We start from the raw sequence: 7081 nt of genomic DNA on the forward strand, positions 1-7081 counted from the left end.
TTTTTTCATCTGTTTTCCAGAATATATTCCTCATATAGGAAGTGTTTACGTGGCACTTACACACACTCTTAGCTAAGAGGGTCACAAGTACTGCAGAAATTCCTTAAAACTGCTGATTTCTTAGGAAATTCTGATAATCTTCAGTAAGATCTACCTAGCTATTTCTGCTTACTGCTTCGCAAAGTTAGCACCTCCTACTTATTCTTTCCATATTGTAAAGGAGGCATCGGTTTGGAACAAGAAATATTTTCTTTTCGCTATGCATTTAGGTCAGCTTGATCTTTTATCTTAAAGTTGATTGCTTATTCATAACTCCATGGAAGTGTTCTATTCAAGTGGATTGGTGGCTTTTCTTCATCCCATTACAGCAAACAAAACTCACAATAAGGCCATCAGTGCAGTGATCTGGATGGGCAGCATGAAGATGTAGAGAGCCCCAGCCCTGTGCAGCAAGAAGCCCATTGCTGTGCCCATCTTCTGGGCACACGTCTTCAGCACCTCCATAAATCCCCCCCAGCCCGTGTTCCAGTGCTGCTCAGCAGTTTGCATCCGTCCAGCTCACTCATGGTGTTAGTGGGTCTTGCTTTGAAGGGATTTGAGAGGGAAAATATTTCCTCCATTCTATATGTTATTTCTCGTATATTTGAATAACAGTACACGCTACGAAACAGGACTCCCCGGCTAGAATGACAAATGTGGCGACTAAATCTTCGTGTTTCATTGATCCCATAGCACGTCCTTGACACTGGTCGTTGTTAAGAGCAATAGTTAATAGCTAATGGATTGGACCGTGCCGATCCCTGGCAAGCTGCATGAGGAGTGTACTGGTTTCTCATCTCAGAGCTCAACCTTGCAGCTGAGTCAGCAGAATTTGGGAACTGAACTGTGGTATTTCATACCCAGCAAGAGCAGCTGCTTGCTCAGGTTTGCATAACTCTGGGGTCAGGTCCTGATCTCTTTCAAATCATTATAAACCTGAAGATATTGCTCCATAGGGCTGATAGAGTCACCAAAGCACCACAGAAACCCAGAGAAGGTCCTGTAATGAATGATATTTAGAAGCGCTAACCCACTCCGAGAGCACTTTCTGCTGGAAACCTGGAAGCACAATTTCAAAATTTAGGCATACGCTAGTGCTGGAGAGAAAGGTGACATTCCCAAACCAGGTCAATCCTGTAGTGCTTTCCACACGGGGCGATCCAGGGAAGTATCCACACACAGTAGACTGGGAAACCCAAACCAGAGAGGTCTTATACCATACCTACTCCAGACCAACCTCTCACTACTCTGCAAAAGCACCATGAACCCCTTTCATAGAATTGTTTTGGTTGGAATAGACATTTAAGGTCATTGAGTCCAACCGTTAACCCAGCACTGCCACGTTACCACTAAACCGTCTCCCTCAGCACCACATCTACACGTCTTTTAAATCCCCCCAGGGACGGTAACCCAACCACTTCCCTGGGCAGCCTGTTCCAGTGCTTGACAACCCTCTCAGTGAAGACAGTTTTCCTTATATCCAATCTAAACCTCCCCTGACACAAACTGAGGCCATTTCCTCTTGTCCTGTTGCCGGTTACTTGGGAGTTGCTTGTTACTTTCTATGGATGGAGACAGTAAAGACACGTCCATATAGGCTAGGGAGATTGACTGTGGGGTTTGCGGGGGTCTAACCTCCCCAGAGCTTTAGACACAGCATTAAAATTTCTTTGTCACTCAGTGGAGGTGCAATGCGGTGAGGTTTGAGAGCACAGCAATGGACCAAATCAAAACAGATAGTGTTATTAATTCTCAAGATGATACAAATGACAAAAACACTTAGCTGACTTGAGTTGGAAAGCATGAAAAAAAGTTTTGTTGTAGAAGACCCTGTAATTTTTCCATTTGCATGGCTTTTCAGACTGAACCCACATTGCAGCCCATCCGTGTCTCACTTGGCACTAACCAGCGAAGCCCCTTTGGTGCAGCACATGCACACACCAAGCTCTAACGCTCCCATGCGGTAGGAAGAAATGCCCCAAAATCCAAATTGTGGAAACCTGTAACAAGTTGTAATGAGTTTTTATCTGTCATTGCAGTACAGGTATATAGTTGGGTTTTATTAAGGCTCAAACACTTTCCAAGTTTCTCATGCACTCGCACACGTGCACAGTCGCGCTCGGTGGGGGTTTCGGCAGCGGTTCCCAAGCTCTTGGTCACGAACGTGGTGACTCAACCTGAGCATGGAAACAGGCGACTGGGAGAAAGTTAATGCCATTCACCTGGTGATGGCTCAGTCTTCTGTTGTAAAGCATATTACAACTAAATATTTTGTATTGTTAGTATTAATCTTGCTAATGATTAGCTTATCCTGTTCTGGTTTTGTACAATATAATTCTTTGAAATCCCTGTTGTGTTGTACACACGAACACACCAGCACATTGCAAACAGCTAGGGAGCACGGAGCCACCCCCGCCTGGCAAAGCGTCCCAGATGAGGCACCACCATCGCCCTGATCTTGGTGACATTGGTGTCCACAGGCATGGGTTACGGGTGGAAAGCTCGTGCACCAACAGGCAAACTCCCACCTGCGGAGCTCAGCTGTAGTACTGGTATTGTGCTCTAAATCCTCAAAACCTGTTACGCTGGGACAGGGAGGAGAGGCAGGCTGGCAGTTTTGATGATACAAAATGAAAGTTCAAAAAACCCAAGATTTGAGTTGTATCTAAAAAAAAAAAAAAACCCAAAGAAAAAGGAGCACAGCCCCAGTTCACAGCTGATAATAATCCAGAGGGGACCACCGTTGCAACAGGGAATGAGGGGTTTGTGCCAGGAGGGGACATGGCCCTTCGGCACAGGGGGGACTTTGCAAACACCAGACACGCACGTCCATGTGGCCGAAAGCTTTCCCCACGGCTGCTTCTCTGCAAGTCCTGTGCCGCGAGGGGAGAGGGGGAGAGCTAACACAAGGTTTTCCTTCCCCCCCCGACCCCCTTCACCTATCAAAATGTTTTAAACTAGCCACAGAGACAGCCCGCACTCGCCAGCCGCTGACCCCTCAGTGCGGGCCAACCGAAGCCCAAAATGCTGACGGAGGCGGTCGCCCAGAGCGCTGCCAGCCCCACGCTTCCCACCCACCGCTCCCTCATCCCGCGCTGCAGAGCAGCTTCTTGGAGACACCTTCCTAGTGGGAATAACTGGGTTCTCTCCCTGCTTTCCCTCCTGACCAGTCCATCGCACCGCTCCGCAGACAGTTCCTCACTAGGTGTTAATGCATCGGGCTTAAGACAGCTTAAAACGCTGGTGCAAAGCATCAGAATCAGCACCTCCTTTTCCTTCATGGACGTAAGAGGCACAAATAGCGTGTCCAGGTTTCTCTCAGCCCGTCAGACTCTGCGACCCCCCTGCCCGGCAGCTCTGATGGCCACGCAAAGTGGGCTGCAGGCACCGACCTGCACAGTGCCACACACATCGGCCACCAAACAAGGTCCTGGCGACCCGGCCTGTTGTGGTGTGGTAGGACCAGGTTTTCCCTGCAGGAGAGGTTTCCAGTGTTCATAACCCCATGGGGACACCGTGGTCTCACATGCTCAGTCCTCCTGCTCCGAGAACAATCAGAAATCCAGCACAGGCACGCGGGCAGGCAGGTCAGTGCCTGCAAGAACGGGAAGGAGGAGATGTGGACACAAGCAGAGGAGAACCCAATGTGGCAACTGAGTCCAAACCAGCCACATCACGCAGCCCCCAGGAAAAACTGGTGGAGGATCATCAGTTGTCTGCAAAGTCAGTGTGACTGTTCCCATACGGGGTGACCAAACGCAGCTTCTGCTGGAAGGTTGTGGGAGCACTGTGCAAGCCTCGTGCTTCATGCCCACCACCAGAACCCCACCAGGACTTCAGGAAACCCCTCAGGACCAGTCACGGCATCACTGCCTAGTGAAGATTTTTGCAGCTTTCTCTGCAGCAGGTGGTGCTGCCAGATAGAGTGCACGTATATGAAGCCCAAAATGAACTCTTGCCTCCACTGCCAGCTCCAGGAAAGATTTCACCAATACAAAACAAAGGAGCACTATTTTTTCCCCTTTCTCTTCTCCTGAAAAGTTAGAATAGATGGGTGAGAAGGTGCAGCTGAGTGGCAGGAGGAGTTCAGGCACAGCACAGGCACTTCGTCCTTTCCAGCACCGGTTCTTCAGCAGACACCGTCCCCGGGCACACAGCGGGATAAGAGCACTGCAGACCTACCAGCACACTTGCCCTGAGCTTGCTTCCCAGCTGCTCCGGAGATAGCATACATGCCATTTCCCTCTGGTTTCAAACCTCTTGACACTTCTATAGCCCCCTGCAAGCCTTTGTTCTCCCATCTCTCTTCTCCTTCCAACTCCCCCTCCATCAGCAGAAGTGTGAATACAAATCACTCCCACAGCCACTTACTTGTGTTCCCTTTCATATGAGCTCGGCAGCCTTTTCTCTTCCCTGGAGCTCTGAAGTTCAGAGCTTGTGCTCTGACTAGAGACAGCAAATCCAGCAGCAAATCTTTGAAAGCAAGAAGGAACTAGAGCTCTTTTACCAACACGTTGGCGAAATCCTCCTCCAGCAGCTCAGACAGCACTTGCTCCTTGCAGAGCGGCCAGCAAAGCTCGTTTGTGCCATTTCTGTGGGCTAGGACGTGTCACTCGGAGCGCAACGCAGTGCCAGCAGCAGAGAGGGGGTTTCCAGCCCTCCAGCTCAGTGGAGCAGCATGGAAGCGACAGCACAGATTTTTAGGTAACCAGTGGCTGTGCTTGCTCGGACTTGCTATACGTGGGACATGTATGGACATTGCTCCATGCATTCGGTGAGCGGGGGAAGGTTTTAACCACATCTGAGAAAACAGGACCAGAGGCAACTCCGAGCTGCAGAAGTTGCAGATGTTGGTCACACAAGCGCACAGGAACCGTTGTTCTTGTGTAGGCACACGTGCACACATGTCCTCAGAGACAGAGATGCAAAAATTCTTGCCTGCTTTAACACGCCTGTGAAGACCCTGATGTCATCACTCTCGCACACATCTTTCTGGACACAGCTATATCTTTCTTTTTTTTTTAAAAAAAAAAAAAAAGTGTATGTAACACTTCCCTACCTGAAAAACTGATGTTGCCTGTAACCCTGAAGTAGCCAATTGCTTTGGGAAGGAATCAGACTAAGATTATTCAAGTTTTGCCCAGGAGGGGAAAGCTGAACTGGGATCGTGCTTGCACTGCAGAGAGGGGTGGGAGGGCAGCGAGGTGACCATCAGCCAGAGGAACTGATGTTAGCAAGGGGCAAATATCAAGGCCCTTTTTGTGCCATATTGTTTGCTTTCTGCTGAATATGTTATGTTTGTCTTGCTGGCTCCTTCTGGGATGTGTATGAAAGAGCATTTTTCATGCTCAGTGAGTTAATTATTAGCCATGGACAAGTGGCCACCGAGCAATTAGAAATCACAATACAAGGAAGAAAGCACAACAGAACACCTTTCATCTTAACACGGAAATAAAAGTCTTTTTCTTCTACCGGGAATTGCCCTTAATAAAATTTTGACACTTGACACCCTGAAATCAAATTCCTCTGAATGTTTATAAAGACTTGGCACCTATCATTTTCTCTAGAACTGGGTGTACACAGGTAGATCAACAGCCATGCTCAGGAAATGCACATTCCCACCACGGCACCATGCAACATCCAACAGCACACTTGGTTCAGGCCAAAGACAACAGTTTAGAGAATTAAGAGCTTTGGCTTCCTCTGAGCCATCACCCAACCCAAAACAAGGGGAAGGTCAGAAAGGACAATCCTGAAGATTATAGACACATTTGAAGAGATACACAGTTTGGTTTGACATTCCCCATAGCCATGATTTTGAGTCCTGGGCATGTGTTAATTTTGGTGCAGTAGGCTTGTTGGATATGCAGGTGGGACAGCGCTTTATTGGTGTAAGTCTGATTCTTGGAGTGGTGGGGGTGAGGGGTAAATCCATTCATCTCACTAACTTTACCCGGAGCTCAGCAAAGGGGAAAAAAAAAAAAAAAAAAAAAGAGGTGAAAATATTACCCTTTTTCTCTTGTGTGTCCTTGAAGAGATCAGGGCAAAATAGAGCAGTGATTAAACAGAGGCTTCAGATGGGAACTCTGCTCTATGACGTGAGGAAGAAATCTGAATGTGAGGAAGAAATTTTTGACTGTGCGGGTGGTGAGCCCCTGGCGCAGGGTGCCCCGAGAAGCTGTGGCTGCCCCATCCCTGGAGGGGTTCAAGGCCAGGTTGGACGGGGCTTGGAGCAACCTGGGCTGGGGGGAGGTGGCCCTGCCCAGGGCAGAGGGTGGCACTGGGTGGGCTTCAAGGTCCCTTCCAACCCAAACCATTCTGTGGGAGCAGGTTTGTCTAAGGAGTGGTTTTGGCACTCAGGTTCACAGGTGAACAATCCTTCCTTTCACTGCATGAACAGCATTGAAAGAAAATATGATCTCAGGTATTAGAAGCAGCATTATTTCCTGGCAAGGATCAAGTCAGCAGTTGAGCTGCAAGTTGCCACCTGACCCTCATGCCTGCCAGGGCTCAGTGGCTTTTAGACCATTTCTGGACTTCAGCCTTGTCGTGGGCTGTTCCCATTTACAAGTATCAAACCAGATATCATTTCTGATTTTGAATCAAGTCTCTTCTGGTTTCGCCAAAATCGCTTTTTATGCTGTGCATACCGTCGCTGTTGCCTGCCCAAGGGACACTGTCCCTGGGGTGCTCTGCTCTGACGGACACATTGGTGGCTTGTAGGCACTGCATTAACCGAGTTTGTCATAAGAACAACTCCACCCGTTTTACAGAAGGGAATATTGGGGTGTCGGGTTGAGACCCACAGGCAGTCACAACGCCATGCAGCAGCACAGGCGAGAACAGAGTTATCAGCTCCCTCTTTCCTATTCAATTGTTTGACAGAAGCGATTAAATACTGTATTTCTCTCCAGCTCAAGTAGCCACAACCCGCATATCCTTCAGGCATGAGGATTATTAGATCACTCGATGATTTAATTTAAACATTTTGCAAATGTGATTATTCATGAACTTCTGTGCCTTTTCAGGGAATGCCAGAAAA

Source organism: Charadrius vociferus, unplaced genomic scaffold (genome assembly GCF_000708025.1).
Source record: "Charadrius vociferus isolate BGI_N301 unplaced genomic scaffold, ASM70802v2 scaffold266, whole genome shotgun sequence".
In the NCBI taxonomy this organism is placed as follows: domain Eukaryota; kingdom Metazoa; phylum Chordata; class Aves; order Charadriiformes; family Charadriidae; genus Charadrius; species Charadrius vociferus.